This window comes from Hippocampus bargibanti, linkage group LG16, assembly GCF_051943395.1.
Source record: "Hippocampus bargibanti isolate YZ-2025 linkage group LG16, ASM5194339v1, whole genome shotgun sequence".
Classification (NCBI taxonomy): Eukaryota; Metazoa; Chordata; class Actinopteri; order Syngnathiformes; family Syngnathidae; genus Hippocampus; species Hippocampus bargibanti.
In genome coordinates this window covers 12,404,731-12,431,995 of record NC_142749.1, presented here as the reverse complement: position 1 = coordinate 12,431,995, position 27,265 = coordinate 12,404,731, and the positions used below count along the sequence as shown (strand labels likewise).

General features: G+C 40.3%; 1 long non-coding RNA gene across 1 annotated transcript in view; it reads left to right on the top strand.

The window, feature by feature from the left end:
* The window catches only part of LOC148886494 (uncharacterized), a 92,248-nt gene that overhangs the window by 50,612 nt on the left and 14,371 nt on the right, over positions 1-27,265 (top strand). The window lies entirely within an intron of this gene.

The following is a 27,265-nucleotide window of genomic DNA, read 5'->3' as shown; positions in this document are numbered from 1 at the left end:
CCTCAAAGAGTGGATTGTTGTGAACCGGCATCATCGCAACAATCTGCTCACCGCGTAAGCGCTCAACAAAAGGCCGTCGGCACAAATGGAACCGCAATGGATAAAAGACTGTCTGAGTGCATCTGAAAGGCTCTCCAAACCACTTTGAATCACCGTGCACGGGAAACGAGGACCACATTTTCTTTCCCCGTTCCAACCGAACGCATCCGACCACCCAGGAAATCGCAAGGACTTAGCCAGCGATGATTTAGTTCGACTGTCAGCGTAAACTTAATGGGATATTATTCAAAGACGAGGCAGGGAGGTCAAAGTCAGCTAACATCACAAGGCTTTGAAAGCCTGTGCGTATTCCACCGATGATGCCTGATGAAAAATAAGAATTAAAATTAAAAAACACATGAAAACCGGAACCCATCGCCTACTTAGTTCAATAAGAATTTTTAACCTTACTATACGGAATTCAGTACTGCCTTCACGTACACCTTGCCACACTTTGCCTTAGCGTTTTGACTCAGGTCCTCGCAAACATGGTTGTTTTATGTTTAGTATGACCATAAACTGTAAAAAAGTGGCATTCGATAGCTTGCATATCTTGAATGATGAATTGTTGTGTATTTGTTGCGTATCGTGATGTGAACTGAGTCAAGTTGCCCGCCGGATGTATTTAATTATTTAATTATTTTAGTATTTTATTAATGAAGTATTTAATTGTTTATTTTGTTTGTTTGTTTGTTTATATATGTGTTTATTCATATTTGTGTTTATTTATATTTAATTTAATTTATTTTTTCATGTATTTATCTTTTTATATTTTTATTTGTTTTGTTTATCTAATTTTTAATTTATGTTTTTTGGGGATTCGTTTATTTAATCATTCATTTATTTGTTTTCTATACTATTTATGTAATTTATTATTTATTTAATTTATTTACATTACTCCTTTTCGCCATCATTGACCCACTTCTGTGGTTGGATTACAACCGGAATTGCCATGTAGTGTTTTTTTCTTGAATATTTTAGTCTGAATTGTGTGACCTTTTTTTCCCCTCCATTTTTTCTCCATCTCCACCTTACGGTACCTTTATCACTTGCTGTAATTACTTTGAATGACAAAGGCAATCGTCAAATACAATATTTGTGATTTTCATTCACAGCGCTAAAGCGCATACTTCAAGAGACGAATCGATAGGAGCAAAACAGGAGTAAGTGAGATAAATAGATGGCGGGCTGAAGAAAACCATTGCAGACAAAAGGCGGAATTCAAAAAGACGTCGCTGACTGGAGAAGCAACGCGAGCGGAGAGGATGAGGAAAAGACGAGGCAGGGGAAGAGCAGCAATGAATGCTGAGGTTTAGGGAACGGCTTGGTGGCTGTAGGCAGGCGGGTAAATAAGCGGGATAACCATCAGCCGCGCAATTATTTAGTTGCGCCGACACGGATTCGTTTAGTGGGCCAAACTCCAGAAAAACAGCTTTGAATACACAAGGACCGAGCCTGGAAACAGCTACCGAGAGATCGACTGGTCTTGATCTGGTGTGATTGAAGCATGATGGAGGATGTGTAGTCCAGCAGCCGCTTCTCATGCAGAGTTAGTTGAGTTTGTTATGGGGTGAAATGATCATAAACTGAATTTACAAGACTTGCAACAACAAAAAACGGATTGAGAGATAAAGGTAAACTATAGATGGATGAATACCACGTAGACTCAATTGAAAATTCCCAGAGTGAGAGTACCCGGGCGATAAAGACGAAAGTCAAAAGTTGCAAAATATCTTTCAGCTCAGCTCATTCTCATCTGGGTCAGTTGCCATTCAAACTGAACGTTCCGCTCTGCTTCATCGAGCAGTCGAGGTGCAGGCAGAAGTAGGATACAGGATTTTATTTTATGAAAAGTTTGTCCTGAAAGTTGCAACGTGGTGAAGAATAGGAAGTGTCCCCATAGGCATTGTGGCACTGCAGTCAGAACAGAATCCTCTGTCGCGTTTAGATCCGTTAGGGTTCTCAGCGTTTGGATTTGTGGTCTTGTTGGCATTTAGGGGTTAGCGTGAATTGTACTTTAAACACGACTGGGGAAAAATATATCTATACTGTCCAGTACATTCATGTTGTCTCCTGGGCTACAATGATGAGAGGTGTCAGAATAAGGTCTGCTGAGGCAGCATTCCTATTGGCCCCAAATGAGCTCAAGAGCTTCAAAAGATACTTGCGGAGCAATGGAAAATATATGTTTTCAAAAATAACCCCTCATGCGCCGACTCAACCTCAGACAGAATAAACAAGTCGCTTTTACTCAGATGGCGGGGTTACGATGTGAACAAAGCATAACACTGTGATCGGGTGAAAGTCGGATGGCGCACCGGCCTCCAAGCCCTTCCGTCGAGGGATGGACACACTCCGTTCCGCCCCGTTGATGACCTGGTGCTCGCGCTCTCCATCAGGCAAGACCCCCCATTGTCTTAGAAAAGATGTTGTGGGCGGTTGCACAATAATAGCTTTTAACAGCGTTCTTTTGGGGATCTCGTCTGGATGCAATTTTGCTGTTGAAAAATGGTTGGTGCTCTGCTTTTTAGAAAAAATTTGAAACTCAAATCCCTCACTTTACTTTTCCTTCACTGACGAATCCCCTGATCTCAATGTGCTGTGCTCTCATCTCTGCCCTCACCTCATACCTGCACGAGATATTGACACAAATATTCAATGTCACAGCAGCGTCAATAGGAGGTCACGGTCTGACATCCAGAAGCCTCCTGGATAGACCGATTCGAAAAGGACGTGATCTGGCCGTCAAATTGACGTGGCAACCTGCTACCCAGATGGTAGACAGATTGAACTGGTGTCTCTTCCTTCCAACACACATACACCCCTCTCACTCCCACCCATCTGACCATGATTTTATTAATTTGCTCCCCCACTATTATGATGCTAGCGCCTCATTTTGTCCCTGACGTCGACCTCGAACATCTTCTGTGTGTGACACCTCCACTCTTGTCGGGCTTTCTCTCTATTCAGGATCAGACTGGCAATGTCTGCGCCTACTGTCAGATTATCTGCCATGCAACCCCGGGGACTCTGCTCAGCAGACTAATAACTGTCAACTAGCTTCAGACAAAGTCACGGTGGTAATTTCATTATAGTCGCAGACGCCTTTGTCCTCAATCCAATATTCCATTATTAGAACATACTTAACATTTTCTTCAAGACACTCTCAACTCTCAGCCTCCGTGCACTTATGCTAAACATCTCTGAGGAGAAGGGAGAAAAAAAAATATCATCTAGAATTTCATCACACCCTTGCTTTGCAAGGGGGAGAGTTGATTGACTCCTGCAGAATAGCTGAACTGATTTTTATTACAGATTTCCAAAGAGGTAGAGTGTGTGGCTCCAAGGACACCTCATATCACAGTCTTGTTTGTCATTACTTAAATATAACACCACCGCAAAAAAAAAAAAAAATCCCATTGCTTGGGAAGGAATCCATCTTCAGACTACTGTGCTCTTTTAAATCATTTTGCCCTCTACATAGTTATAGATGGCGGCACGGTGATCGACTGATTAGCACGCTGCCTCACAAAGCAAAAGTTCAGGGTTTGATTGCAGCTCCGGTCTTCCTTTGTGGAGTTTGTATGTTCTCTGTGCTTGCGTGGGTTTTTCCCAGGTACTCCAGTTTCCTTCCACGTTCCCTAAAAATCTACATGGAACCCTTTAAATTGTCCCAAGGTGTGATTGTGAGCGTGAGTGGTTGATTGTCAATGTGCAGTAGGCTGCCAATCAGTTCAGGGTGTACCCTGCTAACTGCCACAAGACAGCTGGGATAGGCTCCAACACTTTCATTACCTGGTTCTGCCTGGTCTATTCCAGTTTGTTTGTTAGTTTTTTTTTTACAAACACTGCAGAAGTGCAGGGGAGAGAGAAGCCTTTAGGAATGAGAAGGACACACCGATCAGTCACATATTGAGTGAAGTTACCAAGCCATAATCAAGATCAGACAGCAAAAAAAAAAAATAGTTTGAGGTTGACTGGACAGTCGGTTGCAGGGCTTAAAACATATCTCAACACAACCTTGAAACATACTAAGGTTATTCTTCTGGTATAAGAAATGGAATAAAAAAGACAGGACACTTCAGGAATACTAAGTACAGGAATACAAGGAGTGATATCGTACAGATGTCAGAATCTATACAGAAGCATTGAAGAGCACAAATAAAAAAAAATTGCAGTTGCATTTATTGTACCCGAGGCTCACGTGAAAGGACGGAAAATAATTAGTGAGAGTGTATGGCTTTGACAGGGCGTATAGCACTTTTGCAAGCAACACAATGGATGGAAGAAACAGGAACACTGAGATCAGTTCAGGTTCCAGTTCTTTAGTGATATCCATCTGCATTGAAATAAAACAAACGTGGAAATTGCAATAATTTTTGCAAGCACATATTGGTATCAGAGGACATGAACGGACTCACTAGAAGGCAAAGACGGTCTACGATTCATTGTCAAGTGGACACGGCGCACTGGAATGGAGATTAAGGCAAATGTGAAAATGAGACGGAAAGCGAGGTGGCAAAAGCTGTGGGAGGAAGAGTTGCGCCTGTGAAATACAAACGGTGGTTGGATGGTTGTGAGGAGCGCATTCTAAGAGGCCAAGTGGAACAATTCGATACATTCAGATTCAGGTTTGGACAACTACGGTGGATCTGATCGAAGTGAACAAGAAGAAACAGTGGAAGTTGTAAATACAGTAAAGTCTTGTTATATCGATATTCTCGGGAGTCCGAAAAAATATCGATATAACCGGACTATCGATATATCCGATCCTGCACGCATATAATTTTCTCCTTGCGTTCATAGAAATAGTATCGTAATAAGCGGTACTATCGATATAACCGATATCGATATAACAAGACTTTACTGTATATTTAAATTGAGATGTTCTATAAAAATACATTGTTTTTATATCTCAAAGTGGTTATCCGGAATATCATTTTTAAAATTCTGACAGAATTGCATTTCGCATCAGATCATTTGATCCAAAACCCAAATGTCTTTTTGTTTCTGTGGTATATTTACCACAATAGTTTGTAGTTTCAGTTCGTTGCATCTTCCATTTAGCAACTATTGAGTTTGATTCCAGTTTGGAAAATTTTTGGGGGTTACATCCGTGTTTTTGCATTGACGCTTGTTTTTTTTTTCGTCTTTGTTTTTCACTTTTTGTTTGTGTGGTTCCAGTCTTGATTCAGCTTGCCGTCCACACCCAAAATTCAATCGATTCATCCTTAGCCCAACTTTCCGCAAAGTTTGGAGCGGCGACACGAAAAACAAACGAGTATCGAAAACGCTCACGTCCACAAACATTAGCTCCTTGGCAGCGGTAAAACAAAACCCGTTCCATTTGACTCTGCTCCCAATCAGTTTCTCCTCCGCACGCTCTAAATAGTTTGGTCGAACCAATTACAGTGGACAGGTTCCCCCCTTTGTGTCCTCTCGGATAGAAACAGCTGCCTCTCAACTAAGCGGCTCCAACATTTATACCAATTAGTTGAGCCAAAGAAAATGGCTGTGAGAGCATGTGTATAACCCCCCGTAAGGGTATAATGGCCATTACGGAGAAATCATATCATTTAAGTCACAAATGCTTTTAGGGCCTACATTGGCTGTTTTAATTGTCCAAAGTGGTTATATTTCCTGAATTTCATTTTGAAGGGGGCAGGTTGAGGGAATGCTTTTAATGAAGGTGTAATTTCAATAGTGAGGGAAAATAAAGCAACAACAGGGGGGCAAAATTCATAACTGTGTGAAGAACTGACAAGCCTGGGTAGTTTGCATATTTATTTCTGTCAAAAGTCTTCTCCATCTCAGTAAACCTCTGTAATTACATCCCAACAGAGGGAGGAATTAAAGTCAGTACCATCTATTTGGGATGATGGATCTGACAGCGAGCAGTTATACAGTCCTCATGTCTGCAGACAAACACACATAAATCGCCAACCTGTGACTGTGCTGCTCGGAAGGCTGTGTAATTAAACATTGTGATTTGAAAAAGTGAATTAATCTATAGCCTGCGAAGGTGCCATCGAGATGCGGCCGTCGGAGGGAGGATGATTTAGCAGACCGGGCTGGCCATGTGAAAGCTGAGGGATTCAGTCAACAGTGAGGAGAAAATGAGAATAATTTAGGAGATTCCGGAATGATTCTGCTTTTCCCATTTCAGTGTCACTTTGATGGAGCGAAGACGTTCAGCGTGAATGAAGAAAACGGCACAAATTTGAGAAATGTCTTGCTCCTGTCCCTGAAATGGGATTTCTTGAAACGACTCACGTGTACCGCTACGTAAGGCAATGCGGAGTGCTGTATGCTAAATGCAAACAATTATCTATTACTTACAAATAGCTAGCTAGCTAGCCATATAGCTAATAGCTAGCTAGATATAAACAAACGTGCAATACAACAATACAATAATACAATAATACATTAATACAATAATACAATAATACAATATTACAATATTACAATAATACAATAATACAATAATAAAATAATGAAATAAAAAGTAATGAAATAATGACATAAAATAATTACACAATAAAATAATGACAAAATAAAATAATGACAAAATAAAATAATAAAAAAATAAAATAATAAAATAATAAAATAATAAAATAATAAAATAATAAAACAATGCAACAATGCAATAATACAATCATAATCCATCCATACATTTTCTGTACCGCTTATTCCTTATTAGGGTCGCGGGGGGTGCTGCAGCCTATCCCAGCTGTCTTCAGGCACTAGGCAGGCGACACCCTGAATTGGTTGCCAGCCAATCGCAGGGCACACAAAGACAAACAACAATCACACTCATGAACGAGGGACAATTTGGAGTGTTCAATCTGCCTGCCATGCATGTTTTTGCAATGTGGGAGGAAACCGGAGGACCCGGAGAGAACCCACGCAGGCCCAGGGAGAACATTCAAATTCCACGAACCGGCGACCTCTGTGCCATGAAGCCACTCGACTACCGGACCGGTAGCCGAGTATTATTATAAAATATTATAGCAAACAAATTAAAAAAATACGACATTTAAAAGGAAAATCTTTGAAAAAAAATTAAAGTAGAATGGCAAGTTTCACACTATGAGCCTTGGCCTCTGTCGATACATGTATTTTCGCTGTATTCCTAGTATTCCTAGTATTACTTTTGTATTTGAGTTGTGCTTTGTGGTATTTGGTTTTGTGTGCTCGTGTGGTAAAAGGCTCCAACATTCAATCCCTTTTTCAGTTTTTACCATTATTATTGTGTAAAACCTAACCATATTTCAGTATAATTAAAAAAAACTACATTGGTCTGCATGTGAATTATATGGCTGCTGACATACTTGTTTTTTTTTTTTTTTAATCTCGACCCAGAGAGGCCTATGGGAGCCAATTAACGGGTCTAATGTTAGATATGACAAAAGAGAGTCGGTTTGGTCATGCCCAATCGTCTCTGCCTTGTACCCCCTAGCTTTTATAGCCAAACAGAGGTTTAATAAGAGAGGTGTCTGGCGCTCTCATCTCCTCTCCGACACACAGGAAGCACACTGGTCACAGAGTTTGGGTTTAGATGAGGTCAGTGGCCCCGTGGGCTCAGCTGCAAGAGAGAAAAGGCGGTGAAATAAACGGACATGAGACTCGGAGTGCAGTAGCACCGGTTGCAGAGCAACAACTAGCAAGCTTCTCCAACGCACGAAATAACCCGATATATAAGATCAGATTTCAGATTTGCCCTAAATGACATCATTCCTTTGAAGAGGACGACAGCGGGAACTTGTGTGCACAAAATCAATCTATGGTAGGAGGTCACCTTATGAAGGAAATTGGAACTAACGTTTTGAATTGGCTCAGGGATTGCATATGAATGCCGAGAGATGCTGAAAGGCCAAAGCGGGATATATTCAAAAGGGCTTTATTTATATGGCTGGTCGAAGTATTTATTTTCATACCAAATGGAAGCGTATGGGCATATATTGAGGTCGCCGTTTTGTTGTACTGCTCGGCTTTTCAGTGAATGGAGATGCACTTCCAACATCATGAATACATTCCACGCTACATCTGGTAATTAAAAGCAACGGTGTGACTTTGTCTTGGGGGCTACATCAGCACATATTTTGAGTATATATACATACAAGTACATATTTTGTCATGCCGATTTTGAGGGAGAAAAATCCCAAATTTATCAACCACAACAGAGTACATAAACAGAGTACTGTACATGTTGTGGCAGTCGGGAGACACTACGGCAGTACAGTATTGTATTTTGTAACGCCACCCCAATTTCAAGCTCAGATAACTCCAGACCCGTATAACTTAGGAATTAACTATGTTTTTTTTCTGATGAAAAAAGAGAGACTAAAGTTTCTAACTCTGTATTTAATATTGATGTAGTCCTCAAACTCAATCTTCTGTGGGTCCTGCAATTTGAATGAAAATGAGAAAAACCTTGGCACTGGAGTGGACACATTTTTACACATCGTCTGGCAGTGAATGAGTTAATATTGAAGAAAGCAATAAATCCAGGAAAAGATAGTTATTCACTAATTTACACCAAATAATAACTTCATCCCCATGGTTTAGTCTACACCTTTGAGCTCATCCCCCTTTGCAGACTCTGACAGTGAGTGTCACTGCCACCTACTGCAGTGGATGTGCAATTACATTTCCCCAAATATAACAATAATAATAATAATAATAATAATAAATTTCATTTCTAAGCGTCTTTCAAATATATCTCAAATAGTACCTTACATCGGTTATTTTTTCTTCCTTATCCTTGGTCGCTGAAAAAAAAAGTGCTTTAAAATGTGCGACCATGCAACACGACAAAGCACCATTTCACTCACCGGGATGGGAATAACACCAGGCTCAAAGTGTCTTATTAAATGGCTCACATAGGCTGCGGTTGTCATGAGTAAGTGTTTCGCCGCAAAAAAAAAAAAACATCATTGGTGCCTTTACAGTTCTCTGAATCTCACCCGATCTTCTGCTTGCTTTGAGTGTGACATGAACGGTATCAGGAATCCGTTAGAGGTTTCATGTGAGCTTCCCGCCGTCGGCCTGTTGGGATGACACATTGCGCAGAAGGAAACGACAGCAAACTAAGTGTGAAAGCATGGCCAACACTTGCTGACCTTTTGGCGATGAATGAATGTTTTCTTTTTGACTGGCTTGTTTTTCGGGGTGTCTTTTGGCAAAGTCAGTGGAGCCTACACTAAAGGTTAACATTTGATTTTTTTTCATGGGTTTGGAGGTGAGGGAAAAGCGCAGGGGTATTTTTTTCCCCACTTGAAATATGACTTCTTTGAACCCATCCATTTCCCTCATAATTCTGCCACCGTTCTCGGGTTGACAAGACATTGAACAAAAACAATCAATAGACAGCAAACAGACAAAAGGATCCATTGAGTCATAAATTACACTAATACTAAAATATATATTTCCACGCAAATAAATAAGGAGATACAAATCAGTTATGAACTCAATTATGTTTTTTTTTTCACGAAATTACCAAGTGGCATTTGCATCTCGACTCTATGACACATTCCTGATGCTCTTACTGTGTTTTAAAATAAAAATAAGCACAAAAGCTGCATTCTTAAACAGTGACTCATAACAACACATGACATGAGTAGCATTTTAATTCTCGCTTTAATATTTTGTAATAACCTAAAATGTGGCCTGACGCTGATAACGAGACAAAAAGCCCCGGCTAGCTTTTTCTTGGCCATTGCAAGAGTGCAATTTAACAATGTATTTCTAGCATGAATGTGGCTAGCACAGTTAGCATATATGAGCCAATGTATCTTCAAAACCACACAGTTACAGTCCAATAATACGATTTTAATTAATAATAAAAAAATCGACTTTTACCACAAGATATTTTCTAAAAATTTCAGCTTTCTTGTGTTTTTTTGGGGGCTTACACCAAGTTCGTATATTCAAAATCATGAGGTGTATCCACTTGCGATACAAAATACTTCCAACGACACTTTCACCTTCATCATGGATGAAGCTGATATGTAGCGTATTTTCCGTTGTATAAGGCGCACCCAAAAGCCTTGATTTTCTTCAAAAGATGGCCCTACAGCATATTGAGTTTTAGGACTACGTTAACATTCAATGCAGCATAAGCTTTGCTGCTGTGAAATGTAAATTTCTCCACTCTGAGACTAATAAAGGCATATCCAATCCAATCCAATCCAATAAGAAACCTTAGACTAAATTATATATATAGTTTATATGAGTTTAAAATGAGGGCAGCGGTTCAAAATACAATGCACAACATACCTATTGATTTATATAGCGCTTTAACAACAGCTGAAGCTGAAACAAAGTGCTAACATAGAAAAAGGGAAACGCTACCCACTTGTGGAAGGAACCAAAACATTGCCAGAGGCCATGGCCAGCACTTTATCAGCACCCAAACAAAAAAAAATTGTCAATGGCAGTGAATGAGTTCAGCATACACGCATCAAGCAATAAATCGCCTCGAATCTTAGCCCTGCCCACTTTCCACAAACGTCGGCAGTTTTTAAGGTTTGGCTTTTTTTTGGTCCCATGCTCCCAAAAGTATTTCAATTACCCGAAAGGCCACAAGCTGGCCATCGCGATATTTATCAATCAAGCCGGTCAGCGCCAACAGAGAAAAGTGGAGTGGCACAGCAAAGAGCACTTAGCTTGGATAAACAGGCGGCTGGTACCATGGATCACTGCACTGCTAAGTCAGCCACGAGGCACCGGGAGAGGGGCTGCGACGATGGACGGGGGGGACGGAGGGGGTGGATTCTGCAGTCTTGCGTGTGTATGTATCTGCGCGTGTGACTTGCAGGCAGGCTTTGGGGAGAAACACAGGCCTGGTCAAAATGTCATCAGCGTTCCAGCTTATAGCAGCTTGAAAGGCTTTAGAGTTGTGATATTTCGCCGGTGGGCTTTGGTAGTGAGGTGGACTCTAAGAGAAAATGCCTATAATTTCATGCTTTCTTGAGGGGAAATCTGATTTCAGATGGCTGGCGCTCTGATAAATCGGAAAGCACTGCCTGAAAACCTTTCCTGGAGAGAGTTAGCAAAGACTACGGGTGTCGCGTCTCTGAAATTGGTGTAAGTTTCAAAGAAAAAGAAAACAAAAACAGGGCCGCGTGGGTTTTCTCCGGGTCCTCCGGTTTCCTCTCACACTCCAAAAACATGCATGGCTGGCAGATTGAACACTCCAAATTGTCCCTCGTTGTGAGTGTGAGAGTGACTGTTGTACGTCTTTGTGTGCCCTGCGATTGGCTGGCAACCAATTCAGGGTGTCCCTCGCCTCGTGCCCGAAGACAGCTGCGATAGGCTCCAGCAACCCCCGCGACCCTAATGAGGAATAAGCGGTACGGAAAATGGATGGATGGATGGTATTTTTTTCTTCTTTTCTTTTGTGGGTTTGCAGTCGTTTCCACACTTGAGATCGGCACTTTAGAATTAGCTGTTCTGAATGACTGGATTGGATTTGATTACCCCCCGGGCTGCACACGCTGCATGTATAATGTCCTTTAAGAACGCCTCGTTCAAGAGTTAAATAAGTTCAGCCACGGTTTCATCTTTGCGACTCGTCCAAACCAGTCCCCGCTGCGCCTTCACTCATTTCTTTTCAGGGAATTGCTGCCAACATCTTCGCCATCGGGCCATGAATTTTTCACAAGGAAATCATATCCTATTAATTCAATAGAGCCCTCTAAAATGCAATATGCCGTTTAAACAATTTGGTTACCCTGCCCATCGTTTATCGCCGTTTTAATATGATTCCTCGGGAAGACGACAGGGGAGAGGTAGGAAAGAATCAAAGTTCTTATTTGGTGGCTCAACCATAAGCTCGTTAGATATGGAGCTGAGCTTCCCTTTTGGTCCGGTTTTCGATGCTCAGGTGTGAAAATATGCAACATGTCTTCCAGACTACTTTGTGTTGGCAGATCTTATCGACGCAGCTTGAAACGGCCGATATTACAGCTAGCAATGTTATCTTTGTGGTTTTTGGACATGCCACAGATTCATAAAAGTGTGCACGCGTTTATTGAAATGATTTGATAAGCTTTGAAGGGGTAGAATATTCTGAGGTTTGTCAATTTTGAAAGACGGGATCAAACGGAGACGATTACGATTTCCATGAAGACGCGCGATGAAATATATTCACCTGCTTATTCTTATCAGATGAAGATAATGAAGGGAAGGCCGGCCTGAATCTTTTCCTTTTGGTCAAATTCTTATCTTGAAAGTAACGGTCGTCACATGTCGCTCAACCGGCCAGACCCCGCCTTTAACTCCTTCACTGCCATTCACAAATTTATCCGGGAATTGAAAATATGACGTAGAGCGCCATTCTCAAATTTGTTCTGGTTTTGTTATTTATTGCTTGGGTGATAATAATGCGCTGGCCAGACCTCTGGCAATGTTTTTTTTCCACATGGGTGCAGCATTTCCCTTTTTTTCCATGTTAGCGCTTTGTTCCCGCTTCAGCTGTTTTCTAAGTGCTCTATAAACCAATATGTATGTATTGCTTTGTATTTTGGACAGCCGCCCTCATTTCAAGCTCATATAACTCCAGACCCATATAATTTAGGAATTACCTTTTTTTCTGATGAAAGAAGAGAGTGGAATGTTTCTAACGCTGCATTGAATGTTTATGTAATCCTAAAACTCAATATTCTGTGGGTCTTGGAATTTGAGTGACAATGACAAAAACCCTGGCACTGGAGTGGACACATTTTTGCACATCCTCTGGCAGTAAACGAGTTTAATAAAACACATTGACAGTCACAGATACTACAGCGGAAAATGATACATGCACTACAATCTTAGAGCTCCCCCCAACCTTAGAACAGGGACCTATCAGAGCGGAGGTCTGGCACCGCCAACTCTGGACAGTAGGGATATATAAATAGGGCCAGAGCCACCAGCAAAATTTTAGTTAGCTGATGAAGCCTCTTAGATGAGAAGCGAAACGTCCAACACCTTCAAAGAAGTACAGATGATGGCTGAAGAAACCTTTTCATCAATGGACCACTCCTGTACGACTGAGAGCTTACACAGATGCATTGTATTTTGGACAGTCGCCCCCATTTTAAGCTCATATAACTCCAGAGCTATATAATTTAGGAATTAACTATTTTTTTCTGATGAAAGAAGTGTCTAAAGTTTCTTACGTTGCATTGAATGTTCATGTAGTCCTAAAAGTCAATATTCTGTGGGTCCTGGAATTCGAGTGACAATGACAAAAACCCTGGCACTGGAGTGGACAAATTTTTGCACATCCTGTGGCCGTGAAAAAACACATTCACAGTCACAGATACTACAGCGGAAAATGATACTTGCAGGGCTCAGTACCAATTAAGATTCTGAATGTTTTGAATTCTAATAATCTCATACAGCGTTTTAAAAAAATGTGGTATAAGTGTCACAATTGAGATTGACAGTGTCATTTTAATGATCACTTTGCAAAAAGTCAAAAACAAAACAAAAAAAAATAAATATGTATAATATATATATTCTGTAAACTATTTCAAGCCCAGATGTATTTGCCAAGACACATAAGCCATGTGCATCCATGAGGGACTCTCTTGAAATCGGATGCGAACACCTGCGAACAAAGCACAATACACATGAGTGTTATCTTATGCAACAAGTGACCTGCACACAAGCACACATACAAAAAAACAAACAGAAAAAAAAACATCCTTTCGCCTCTTTTGTCATCCGACGCCGGCATATCATTTACTTTGCACAAAACTCCAGGTCAATTACAAAGTGTGAAGTTCTGGAGCTTTTGATGTGAGCCGTGGCTATAATGATTAGGGCTTTGCTCATCTCATTTCCTTGATTGAAGCTGTCGCGCTGCATCAATAATTCATTCTCATGTATATTTCAGAGCTTCAAATCATGTTTTTTTAGGTTTCAGTTTGATCAGTCAATTGGAAACACATGTACACCTTCTTCTGTTCTGATGCTAATTCTATTTGGGAGGCTGGGCCTCTCTCTGCAAGGCTGATTTCCTCACTGTGCGGCATCTGCCTGATGATCCCGCCACGTTTCTATACACCCGCTTGCGTCACCTTGCTTAAATATGCGGCGCGCTACAAAACATTGATTGAAAATGTAACGGGAAGATTCACAGGGAACATTTTGTCACTTGCAAAATCAATGAGTGGGTTTTCATCGCTAAATGCTGTGACATTTTCATTCGGATCCGAGGGAACAGAATGTAATCAGAACCTATGCATTCTAAAAATGTTAAATTACGACTGAATCAGATTCAATTTGACAGCGTCATAATTATTTATGTACCGTATTTTCTGGAACATCGATGAGAAGGTTTCTTCAGCCGTCATCTGTACTTCTTTGAATGTGTTGGACGTTTCGCATCTTATTCAAGAGGCTTCGTCAGCGAAATAATTGTCTTGAGCTGGTAGTTTCGGCCCTATATATACCCCTACTGTCCAGATGTGGCAGTGCCAGACTCTGCTATGATTAGTCCCTGCTCTCAGGGTGGGGGGAGCAGAGGACTACTCCCTGCGGCTACACTGATTACTTGTATTGTCCTGACTGATTACTTCTATTGTCCTTCCTGAGTATGAGGTCTACGACTGGCCTGATTGCCCCATTTGCTCTAGTATCACCTCATCAGCATAACTAAGCCTATTCTGGCTAAGAAGTCTGTTGTACGAACGATCCAAATTGAACAGCACCCCACCACGGCGATTTAGTGAAGGATTTGTCTGTTTAATGAAAATAGCGTCTTTTACTCCCCTTTCAAACCATCTATTTTCTTTCGCTAAGATTTTAACTTCATTGTCATCAAATGAGTGGTTGGTAGCTTTTAGGTGCATATGTACTGCCGATTGAGGGAAATATACAGGGCCGAAACTACCAGCTCAAGACTTTAGTTCACTGACGAAGCCTCTTGATAGAAGCGAAATGTCCGACACCTTCAAAGAAGTACAGATGACGGCTGAAGAAACCTTCTCATCGATGGACCATTCCTGTACGACTGAGAGCTTACACAGACATATTTTCTGGAATATAAGGCGCACCTTCAATGACATATTTAAAAACATTTTGCAGACATATGATGCACCGCATTAAAAGGGACACCATCAATGATAGACATATTTTAAACCGTTTTCAATACATAAGGCACACCAGATTATGAGGCGCATGGTCAGCTTTTGAAAAAGTCTTTTCCTTTAGGTACGCCTTCCAGTGCAGAAAATACGGTATTTTCCCCAATGTAAGCACTTCCTGGGTAAGGGTGAAAAAATTCTAATTAACCATCCTCCCCGTATGTTACTCCTACTCGGGATATTTGTTTTATTTATTTATTATTTTTTGGGGAAATAATATTATGTCATTCATAGGATTTGGCATTACTCATTGTAAACATTCATCTAATTCCACATAAAGGAAGCAATCATTGCATACGGAAACATACCACATTCCGTCTCATAGGTGACGGGCATCGATTAATCTCTGACGTGCAAATGTAAGTGCAACAAAACAACAGGTGGCGCCACTAGGTAGCCGTAATTACCTTTAGTCTGACTGATGTCGCCATGTGTCGCGCGTTAGACTTCATTGCGTTAATCCATTCGCACCACCTGCGCGGCAGAGGTGATGTCTTGTAAAGCGGAAGTTTCAAGTGAAAAATGCAGTATTGCCAGACGATGTGCAAAAATGTGCCAGGGTTTTTGTCATTTTCACTCAAATAGCAAGCCCAACAGAATATTGAGTTTTAGGACTCCAAAAAAAGGAATTTCATCAGAAAAAAAAGTTAATTCCTAAGTTATATGGGTCTGGAGTTATCCGAGCTTAAAATGGGGGCAGCTGTACAAAAGGCAAATGACTTCTGTTCGGGTTTTGTTTTTTTTGCTTGTGGCGATAAAGCACTGATCAGACCTCTGGCAATGTTTTTCCCTTCCACGAGGTGGCAGCATTTGCCTTTTTTCCATCTTAACACTTTGTTACAGCTTCGGCTGTTGTTGTAGAACTATACAAATAATTGTATATGTATTGCATTGTATTTTGGAGGGCCACCCTCATTTCACACTCATATGACTACAGTCCCATATAACTTAGGAATTAACTCTTTTTCTAATGAAACAAGAAAGTCGAAGGTTGTTAACGTTCCTTTGAATGTTTATAAAGTCCTAAAACTCAATATTCCGTGGGTCCTGCAAATTGAGTAAAAATGCCAAAAACCAGGTGAGGACTCGTCACCAACTCAAAAACAAGACTTCCTGAATATTCAGCGCGAGTCTTAAAACGTAAAATATAGCTATATGCGGTGGCATCTTTGTAAAATACGCTCAGTAGAAGTCATTTGAAGCCATTTAAAAAAATTATGGACACAATTTGTCCGGAGACGTTGGTTGTCCTTTAAATCGTATCTGATTTGCAAACCCTTTTAAATGTTCCCACTGTCTCAGTGCTCTTTCGAAATCACACATTTACTGATCTTATTGGCTGATATACCAGCAACTTTTTCAGCAACATCACCTTTCACAATGAAATACCGCATCTTCACTTTTTAATACGTTTACATGGCGCATTGATACACACACACAGACAATGTTTGACTGCAACATGTTTGCTTGGATGACCACAACACTGTCAATTAAACAAACACGATTCATGCTGATCCTCTGCGTGTGTGTATGTGTTTGTGTATATGTGTGTGTGTTTGCGTTTTCGTGGTTCTACCCGACTGGTCAAGTAGTCGGGTACAGAATGGTCATTCTGTCAGCACAGATGGACAGGAAAGGGCCCGGGGGGCAAGTGAGACGCCGCAGGCTATGCGCTTAGCATACTGTGTGCACATGTGTTCGTGTGTAGCACTTTTGTGCGCAATTTTAGCATTTGTTTGTGTAGTTGACATACGCCGACAACCCACTCGCCGCCCCTCGCATGCAACAAATGCCATCCCTGTATGTTTGGGTTGCCCTCTCAAGCGCACACACACGCATATACACACACATACACGCACACACATATGTGTTTTCATCACTTACCTTTCCAAACGACTTAAACCGAAAACAAATCAGGTATGCACACAGTGGCTTTATCAGCTTGTACACACCTTTAAATATAAGACTATGAAGTCATGTTTGGACCATGTCTTTTGGGGACTTCAGAAAAAAAAAAAAAAAAACGATTTTACCTGCGTAACGGGGACAAAATTTCGATCCTGGATATTTAAATGTATTTCAATAATTCACACACACATGCGTCCTCACAGAAATGGAGAACATTCAAGTGTCACCGAATGCCGTGATCTCCCTTCAAATCTTTAATATGAAGTGAAAAGATAAGAATGTAGCAGGGATTGCAGGCAAGTGTGCTGTCATGCTAATGCGGGTCAATGCAGCGATAGTGCCACATTGCTAATCGCGCAACAGGCAATTACATGTGCAGCAATCTCATAAAAAAAACATGGTTTTCCGATTGTATTTCCTCTCTATTGTCATCATTTCATTTCCTTGAAATGTACACTAATTGTGTTTCTAAACGTTTTTTTCCAAACACAAATGTTTTCGGTCAGTGAAACGTAGCTTAAAAAAAAAACCTCCTGTTCGGCTTTGCGTCCAGCCTTTAGTTTTTCTTCAGGCATGTCAAGGCCTGAACCTCTTGAAGGGAAAGGAGTGACTTTTATTTGCGGTGAAGCAAGCAATGCTCACTCCCACAACGGCGCAAAATGTTTCATTTTCAATGGGCCAAGCTGAACATCTCTGGGAAAATATCAACATTTCTACTAGCCTGCTTCAACACAGGGTTCAATACCTCGCCGAGCTAGATTTTTTTTACGTCAAAGATTAAAGTGAATGTTGCAGAAGGGGTTCCAGAAATAAGTGCTGCTATTTGAAGTCTGCACTAAAACATTAAATCGAAGACCTGACGAGAACTTGTGATTTTGAAGAGAAAAAAAAGCCAAGACTAGGTGACAAAGAGAGTGTGTCGAAACGCACATGTTGAGCTTGAAATTAGAGACATAAAAGAATATATAGGTGTCTCAGACAAGGCGATGAAATTGCTTCAACCACATTAAGCCTTTGTTTCCGTTTAGAATCGCTCCATGCGATCCTGGATATTTAAATGTATTTCAATAATTCACACACACATGCGTCCTCACAGACATGCAGTAAAATGGCCTTATTTAAGAACCCGGAGTCATACTGTTTTAGGCCATTCACCTCAAGTGCTACACCGCGCACGACTGACATGAAAATCACAGAAGCTCAGGAAAAAAAAAAGCTTTACCTTCGCTGAAAAACCTTGAGATTTCTCTCCCTCTTCAAGACTCCACAATGCACGCTTAGAATACTAACACGCTGTTCCATTGAGCACTTGCTGAAAAACAGACCTCTCTCATGTCCTTATAGAATATGCAAGCATTCTATTCTTTTGCTGTTCTGAAAATTACTTTGCATTGAGCTTTTTACCCTAACGAGTAGGATCTAATCAAAGAGTAATGAGGACTCCTAAATATCCTAGTTTTCGCTAAAATTATATGCTTGCGTGTGCGCGACAGGAACAATCGAAACCGCCTTGGAATATACAGATTTTGAGATTCTTTTTTTTTAATGCTTAAAACTATGTTTCTGCCAGTGAGCTGACAACCATTAGATCTTTCATGCTTGGGGGCTGCACTCGCCTCAAGCTGCTGGAAGGCTCCTTTCCCCACCATTTTGTTTCAAATGGGCAGATTCAGTGCATGTGACCAACACAACGTAGAAACCTCTGCATAATTCTGGGTTTATAAAATCGCTGCGAACAGTCGTCAACGCTCTCTGAGAGGGGATTTGACAATAGTATGATTAATTAGCATAGTTACGTATCTGCACAGAAAACACAGTCGGTGTGCTGTTAAAACTAATAGCAACACCTCTCGAATTAGATTGTACATTTTCAAAACAACACAGTCCAAAACCGCTTCCAAATACCAGAAAATGGCAAAAAAGGTTTCTGACAGGATGGACAACCACAGGGGCAGCTATTTTGCTAATATTAGCATTTTATGAGCACATGCTAGACCACATCTTAGCAACATAACTCAGCTAGTAAGATGATGCTACTGTATACTGTGATAGATAGATAGATAGATAGATAGATAGATAGATAGATAGATAGATAGATAGATAGATAGATAGATAGATAGATAGATAGATAGATAGATAGATAGATAGATAAACTTTAAGAAATAAAGTCTTTCTATCTTTCACACCTTACAGTAGCGTCATCTTACTAGCTAAATTATGTTTTTTCTTACTAGCTAAATTATGTTGCTAACGAGCTAGCTGGCTTGTTAGTTAGTTAATTTAGCTAGCTAGGTAGTTAGCTAGTTAGTTGTTCTGTTTATTCATTTATTTATGTAGTTATTTTTTCAGTACCATCCATGTACAACAAAACGGTGCAAAACATTATAAACACAACATTCAGTGTCATTTATTCTCTGCAAAGTAGTGAACAGAGCAGGATAATGATCGTTTCACAGTTACGTGTAACTAATGAAAAAGACAATGGCACAAAAGGAAGGGACACATTTTCCTTTCATTGTTCTCAGATGACCCCCACATGACACAACATATTGTGGTATAAAATAAAGAAAACAGTACAACAGTAAATATTAGCGAATTGACACTTTCTAAGGTCATTTTCCTTTCAAAGACAAAATAGTTGGAACAAATAAACAACACCTCTCAAGTCGACGCCCGCTTTTCCTTCTCAAAAATAGAAAATCTGGTGTTGACGTTCTCAACGCAACAAACGCAGATGCCATCTGTAAAAGCTCGGCTTCAAAGAGAAACGTTGAAAGTAAAAAGATAATAAACACATGGTGTAGTGTCTTGGTATATTTAGAAGCCAGGGCAGGCTTGACATGTGGACAAACACAACAGAATCTGTCCCTGTAATGAATGCTCCGTTGATTTTCTTGACATGACCAGATGAACATCTCCTTCATCTCTTACATCACCTCTTTTAGTTCTTTTTACTTTTGGTATTGTATCGAACCCCTCAACATGCAAAAGTCACCATATCCCTAGGGAGCATTTCTCACAACTTTGCAAACACTCCTCGTTTTGATGTATGTGTGTGTATGTGTGTTTTTTTTTTTTTTTGATGACGCTGTATGTTTCGCAGATGAAGGGCACTCGCGGCGAGGACAGTAAAGGTGAATGGATAAGCACACACACACTTATGAGTTGTGTGCCGGAACACCTGCACATTTGAAAAAGACGCAACGGCACATAGCTCTTCTCTTCTGCAGCCACGGGGTGACACACCGTTGTTTTCTTTGTTTTCCCTTCCCTGAGCATTTCGATTGGGAATAAAAAGGATCTTAGCGGAGCGTTACTTGAAGTGAGAGGCCTGATCGTCGCTTTCAAATGAACACGGTAGATTTATCTTAACTGTTGTTCGCTCTCGTGAACTTATTTGACGAAGCACATGTCACCTATGGAAATGGAGGATCGGACTGAAAAAAAAAAAGCGTGCAGAGTCTCTGATAACAGACATTTTTAACTCAAATGATCTCAAATTTGAACGAGAAAAAAAATCAGTTGGATCTGTTTTGCAAGACATGCTCCATCCAGCTTGTTTGGCAAGAGCTGCACACCCCGACTGATTTCACCAAGCATCACATATTGAACATCTGTGATGCTTGGTGAAATTGATTTTAAAATGTAATTGAATTGATTTGTTTTTAACCTAGAACATATTATAATCTCCATAATCAAAATCATGTCAAAATTTGCTGCAAAGCCCGTTGTGCATACTTATGAAAAGGCTCCATTCTTGTTTTGATAACAAAAAAAATACATGGTTGATCTGCCATCTATTTACATCAAACATTTCAAGAGGCAAAACACTGTCCACCCCCCTTATTTTTTTTAGCGTGTTTGTCACCATGTGAGGACGACAAAGTGGGTATGTTTGCACGTACAGTACAAGCGCAAAGGCCTCACTGTAAACTTGTTGACGTATCAACAGGGCGTCTGGTATATTTTGCCGCTCTGCCAGTGGAGCCGACGTGCAAATTAATCGCACATGATGAGATGATGAATCTGCTCGCTGTCCCGATCGCTGTCAACCGGAGACATCCATCTGTCCTCATCGAGGTGTCATTGCTTGCAATTGAAGTCTCATACCGGGTTTCGCTTATTTATTCATTTACATTGCCATAATGCAAGGGCGTTCCTGGAGTAAAATTCAGCCTGGGGAATAGTCGCCGAGGGCAGCCATCACGTGCCGAAAAATAATGTGCATCGGAAGGGTGTGGGAGGGAGAGGGGAGTGGACGAATAGTGTACCTATATATACAGTATATATATATTATACTGTATAGTCGCTCCCCTACTTACGAACATTGGAGTTACAAACAACCGTAAATACGAATATTTTTGCAGGTATTTCGAGAAATGTTCAGACAGAGATGCTGTAAATTAGATTTTGTATTGCGCGCCTTTTTCCAAGTCGTGCTTGTTTCCGCCATTGATACTGATCTGAGGCGTTGTGAGAGCTCTCTTCTCTCTCTCTCTCTCTCTCTCTCTCTCTCTCTCTCTCTCTCTCTCTCTCTCTCTCTCTCTCTCTCTCTCTCTCTCTCTCTCTCTCTCTCTCTAAAATATGTAGTATTCTCTCCAGTTGTACATATCTTTATAAAGCATATATTTTAATAAATGTTTATTTTTTAGTACAGTTTACTTATACAAGCCTTAAACATACTTATATAAACCTTAAACATACTTATATAAGCCTTAAAGGACAACCAACATCACTTTTTTGTTTCCTAACTGACATCAGAAAAACGTTTTATAGCATCTAAAATACCCAAAACACGCAGTATGATATTTTTAGTGAAATGCAAAACACCCAAAAAATGACTTAAAGTGTCCAAAATCTGCAAAAAAATGAACCCGGAAGTGGCCAGTTTCAGAAGGTCCTGCCCCCTTGTTCGTGGTGTAACCCCAAGACGTCTTACCTTGCTGGAGAATCAAAACAATAGCTTCAGATTCGGAGAATATGCTTTCTTGTTACTCATCCAGTTATGAATATGATTCAAATATTTCTGAAGAGGAAAGCATACATGTTTGCAATCGATTAAAGAATTTATTCCGTGCCATTTTGAGGTATCTGGGGGCGGGAATGTAGCAGAATGTAAGGAATTAATCAGCCTGTGGAAACTGATTAATTCCTTACACGGAGCTTTGTCGCCCTCTTCTGCCTCATTTTGGTGCTACACGAAGTTTTCAGACCAAACAAAGTACAGCAAAATGCATTGACGTGATGGAAGGACTGCCACAATGTGTCCTTTTTTCAGTCAGGGGCGTTCCTTCAGTGACGTAGGGTGAGGACTCGTCAGCAACTCAAAAACAAGACTTCCGGAATATTCAGCGCGAGTCTTAAAACGTAAAATATAGCTATATGCGGTGGAATCTTTGTAAAATACGCTCAGTAGAAATCATTTGAAGCCATTTTACAAATTATGGACACAACTTGTCCGGAGACGTCAGTTGTCCTTTAAACATACAAAATACATACAAAATATAGCACTGAAGCAACTTACGAACAAATTCACCTTACGAACAACCGCTCAGAACATATCTCGTCCGTAAGTTGGGGAGTGTCTGTATATACTGAATGTTGATAGTGAACTAACATTTACTATTCTTCCTTATCAATATACTGTACTGTGTCCCATAACATTTGGCCTGATCAATGTTTTTTTTGTACTCATACACATGTGAATTCACCAATACATGTAGCATTCACGAGATCGCGGTTTTTCATCTATCGCGGGTGGCCCACCCGCGGTCTGCATTTACAGCGATAAATGAGGGATTACTGTAGTCGGCAACAGGGTGCAGTGACCATATAAAAACTAAGGGTTGATATGTTGATGTCATATTTCCAACCCGCATATGAAGTCTATCCAAATTCTTTACAAGCTTAGATGAATAAATGACTCGGTGTTACAAGACTGTCAAGCTGACATTCAAGGCCAAGGCGGCGTAATTAAACATGCCTGCTGTCGGGGGACCTGGAACACATTCCTCTAACCTTTTCTTATATAGCTTCTGTCAAAGTCCATACATGAACATGAATGCCTCTGATGTAATTAACTTTTCTATTAGCACGCTGGCCTCGAAGGTAGACCGAGGCACGTTTTTTTTTTGAAAAAAAAGGAAAAAAAGAAAGAAGTTCCCACATCTTCAACCTCATTAATGATCCGGCGCTAATTAAAATGCAGACTTTGGCGCGGTGATCTTTCTTAAATTCGACCATTTTTTTAAATCTTTCTCACTGAATATTAACTAATTCCGTTTTTGAAGCAGACAAGCAGATGTTGTCACCGCAAGGCATCATTTAAAACTAAGATTAGTTTTCCAACTTCTAAATCAATGATTTTAATATTAATAATATCCCCCTTCATTGGTTGACTTAAGGCTTCAACAGGATGGAGCTAGTAAACTACATGGAAACATGACCACCCCCCCCAAAAAAAAACAATCATGTTTAAATTCGCTCAGCTAAAATGTTGGCAGGCCTCGATCACTTTTCTATCTTTTTCTAAAAACATCTTGTCAACAACAAACAACATAACGACTAAACCAGGTAATCCGGCTTCCAATCAGCTGTCGAATAAAATCAAAAATGTTTCTTTAGGTCCTGAATACATTACATTACATACAGTAAAGTCTCGTTATATCGATTTATTCTGCATCGATTGAATGTAATATAGACGATAGGGCTATCCGATTCACCGGCAATTGAAAATATGACATAGGGCACCATTCACCATTTTTTTCATGCTTGGGTGCCGAAAAAGCGCTGGCCATAGCCTCTGACAATGTTTTTTATTTTCCACCAGGGGGCAGAATTTGCCCTGGTTCCCTATTAGTGCTTTGTTCCAGCTTCAGCTGTTGTTAAAGTGCTATATAAATCAACATGTATATTTTGTCATGCCGCCCCCATTTCTAACTCATATAACTGCAGACCCATATAATTTAGGAATTAACTCTTTTCCTCATATGAAAGAAGAGAGTCTAAGGTTTCTAACGCTGTATTGAATGTTTATATAGTTCTAAAACTCAATATTGTGTGGGTCCTGGAATTCCCGTGACAATGACAAAAACCCTGGCACTGAAGTGGACACATTTTTCCACGTCTGGCAGTGAATGAGTAAAATAAATACAGAATAAATATAAAACTCTGATGAGGTCTGGCAACTCGGGTGGATTTTTGGAGGACAGAGTTCAAAGTAAACACGGTGAAGCGGCATTTAGCTGTTATGCTGCCTGGACATTATGCTAAACTGTGAATAGAAGTGAAGTTAAGGCGTTTGAAAGTTGTCAATCTTAGTTCTTGCAGTCATTTTGAGAAGCCAATTTGCTCTGGTTTGCTTAAGAAATGTCTTGTGGCGCCTTTGGTTGTGTGAAGCATAGTTAATTGTTTTGCCAATGAAATGTGTAAAAAAAAGCTGGCTACTTTGCCTTACAAAACTGTCCCCCCCAACATATTAAATCTTACAGTTCGACAGTGTGCTATTTCATATGCAAGTCACCCCATTAGATTTGTTATTTCCACACGTCTTTGTGCTCTTGTGAATTGTCTGCATGGGTTGCTATGGTAACAGCATCGTGGTTTGTCAGTACGCTGGCGATGCCAACTACAAATATGACTGTGGGGGGAAAAAAACAAACCAAAAATCATTTTACTGAGAAATAGAAGACAATGAAGTCTTGTTTTTACTACAATTCGAATGTTTTGCAGTAGTCAGCGCCCTTGCGTTAAAGTTGCTACTTGGAGTACTCATTTGGTTTGTGACCGACTGCCTTGAGAGTGGCGACACTTTTATTCCTTCTATAGTGTCCGTGTTAACACCTCCGAAGTGATCTAAAGTTTTGCCTCAGCCCAATTCTGCCTTTACGATGCTGCTGTGCAAGTCATAAAACACACACTCTCATAAGCAATTTGAGAGACCAAGGTTCCCGCACTGAAGACGCTTACAAACTTACACTGCAATCTCATTTCCATCACACCTTACCATGTGGTTTGGGATGTGTTTTGCACTAAATGGATTAATGCGACTTTTGCTGTTACCTCATTCACTGCCAGACATGTGCAAAAAGGCGTCCACTCTTGTGCCATGGTTTTTGTCATTTTCACTCAAATTCCAGGACCCACAGACATTTCAGTTTTCAGACTGAAATAGACATATACATTCAATGCAGCATAAGAAACCTTAGATTCTATCTCTTCTTCTCAGAAAAAAAGAGTTAATCCCTAAATTATATGGGCCTTGAGTTATCTGAGCTTGAAATTGGGAAGGCTGGACAAAAGGCAAATAAATACTGCTCAATGGTCAGATGGAAAAACATTGCCAGAGGTTTGACCAGTGCTTTATCGGCACCTTCCCGCAAGAAAAACCAAAACCGGAACACATCTGGGAATGGCGCTCCACTTCATATTTTCATGGAAGTGAATGAGTTCAGGAGAAAATATACAATACCATACCATACCATACCATACCATACCATACATATGAATTTATATAGCGCTATCATAATAAAAATCGGATTCCAGCTGCCAGTCTACGACACATTTTCACTCATGCTGTCAGTGACTTTTAGCTGAATCAAAGCCTCTAACTTCATAAACACAACGGAGCTCTGAAATCCAACAGATGACATCATTCTTAACAATATAATCCCACGCTCGTGAACACATCATACTTATCTTTGTAGAATGTAAGAAACTGGTCACCGGCATTACATCATCATTTTTTATCCCTCCACTCCGTATAAAACCTTTACACGGCCGCCGCTGGGTTTCTTACGTTTATGCCGGGGTCAGCTGAATTGCATCAGCGAATGTCAAATGAAAAAATCAATATTTTATTATTCCTAGCGCCAATCCAAAAGGCCAAGTATTATTATATTAATTCCAGCGACAGCCGCACGGGAGAGTAGTTGAATAGTGCTGGCGGGCTACGCTCAGGAAACGTTCACGAGAGGGCAAAAAAACTTGCATTATTTCATGTTTTAGTCATCAGTGCGAGGCGAAAAAAATGTAAACACAAAATAGGTCAAATAAAAGAATCGTGAATCGAAACATGTTCTAAAAACATTGTGATGGACAACACAATCACTCACGTTAGCCTTGTTGAATTGCAATATATCTTATTGCCGTCTTGGCTTTGTCGCGTCTGACACACATTGACCGTTTTTTACTCTGCCACTGTGGAAATGACAACAGGCGACATTTATTTGAGGAAGAACCAACTTGCGCTATCGGTAGCATCACATCTCTTCCCTCGACTCCATTTGAGTTTTCTTCCCACTTCCTCCTCGTCTCTCATTTTTTTTGTTGCTGTTGCTAATCCCGTCATTGTTGTTGCCGACACTTTTGTATTTCCGACATAATTGGATGAAGTGCGGCTGTCTGGGAGGGATTGGCACAACAATTGTTAGCTGTCACTCTTCTTTTTACAGACGACTCCACTTTGTGTCCATGAGAAGAAAAGAGAAGAGATTTGAGAGCTTTGGAGAACATCATTCATTCTCCAAAAACATGAGAACCAATTTTCAAAACGGGAATGTTTTCCTTTTAAGCACTCGTCATTTCAGCCCAATCTCTTACAAACCAGAAATGTCGTCCTGCGCTACGCACACCAAGTTACCGTTTGTCCGTTGGACAGAGAAGCTTCAAGTTAGTTTATTTGCTTCCGGTGTCCAATCACAAATTGAATCATTGAACCACACAATACTTTATTATATTTTTTTTTATCGTCATTTTAGAACAAACTCAGTTAATTTCAAACAAGATTCTTGAGAAATCAGAACTCAAAATGTACTCATTATTTTCGCTCATACCACTGTTATTTTTCACTTTCAACTTCAAACTCTTCATTTTTTCTTTCATTTACAGATGATCATCCTCAAACGACAGCCAAACTAGATTTCTTTCGATTTTAAATATCAGACACAAAACGAGAGGCCACCGAGTTCTTTACAAGGCGCTGCCAGTCTTCCATTTTATCACTCAAAGTTTTTTCTTTAAAATATGACATTTAGACGGCCTTTCCACTGTAATAAAGACAGTGGGCTAAGTTGTACGGTTCATATAATACTGACAAAAATAAAATTACATAAAACAAAACATTTTTATTTTTTTAGGCTAGAACTAATTTTTATGTTAACTCTTCTTTCTATGTCGACGGA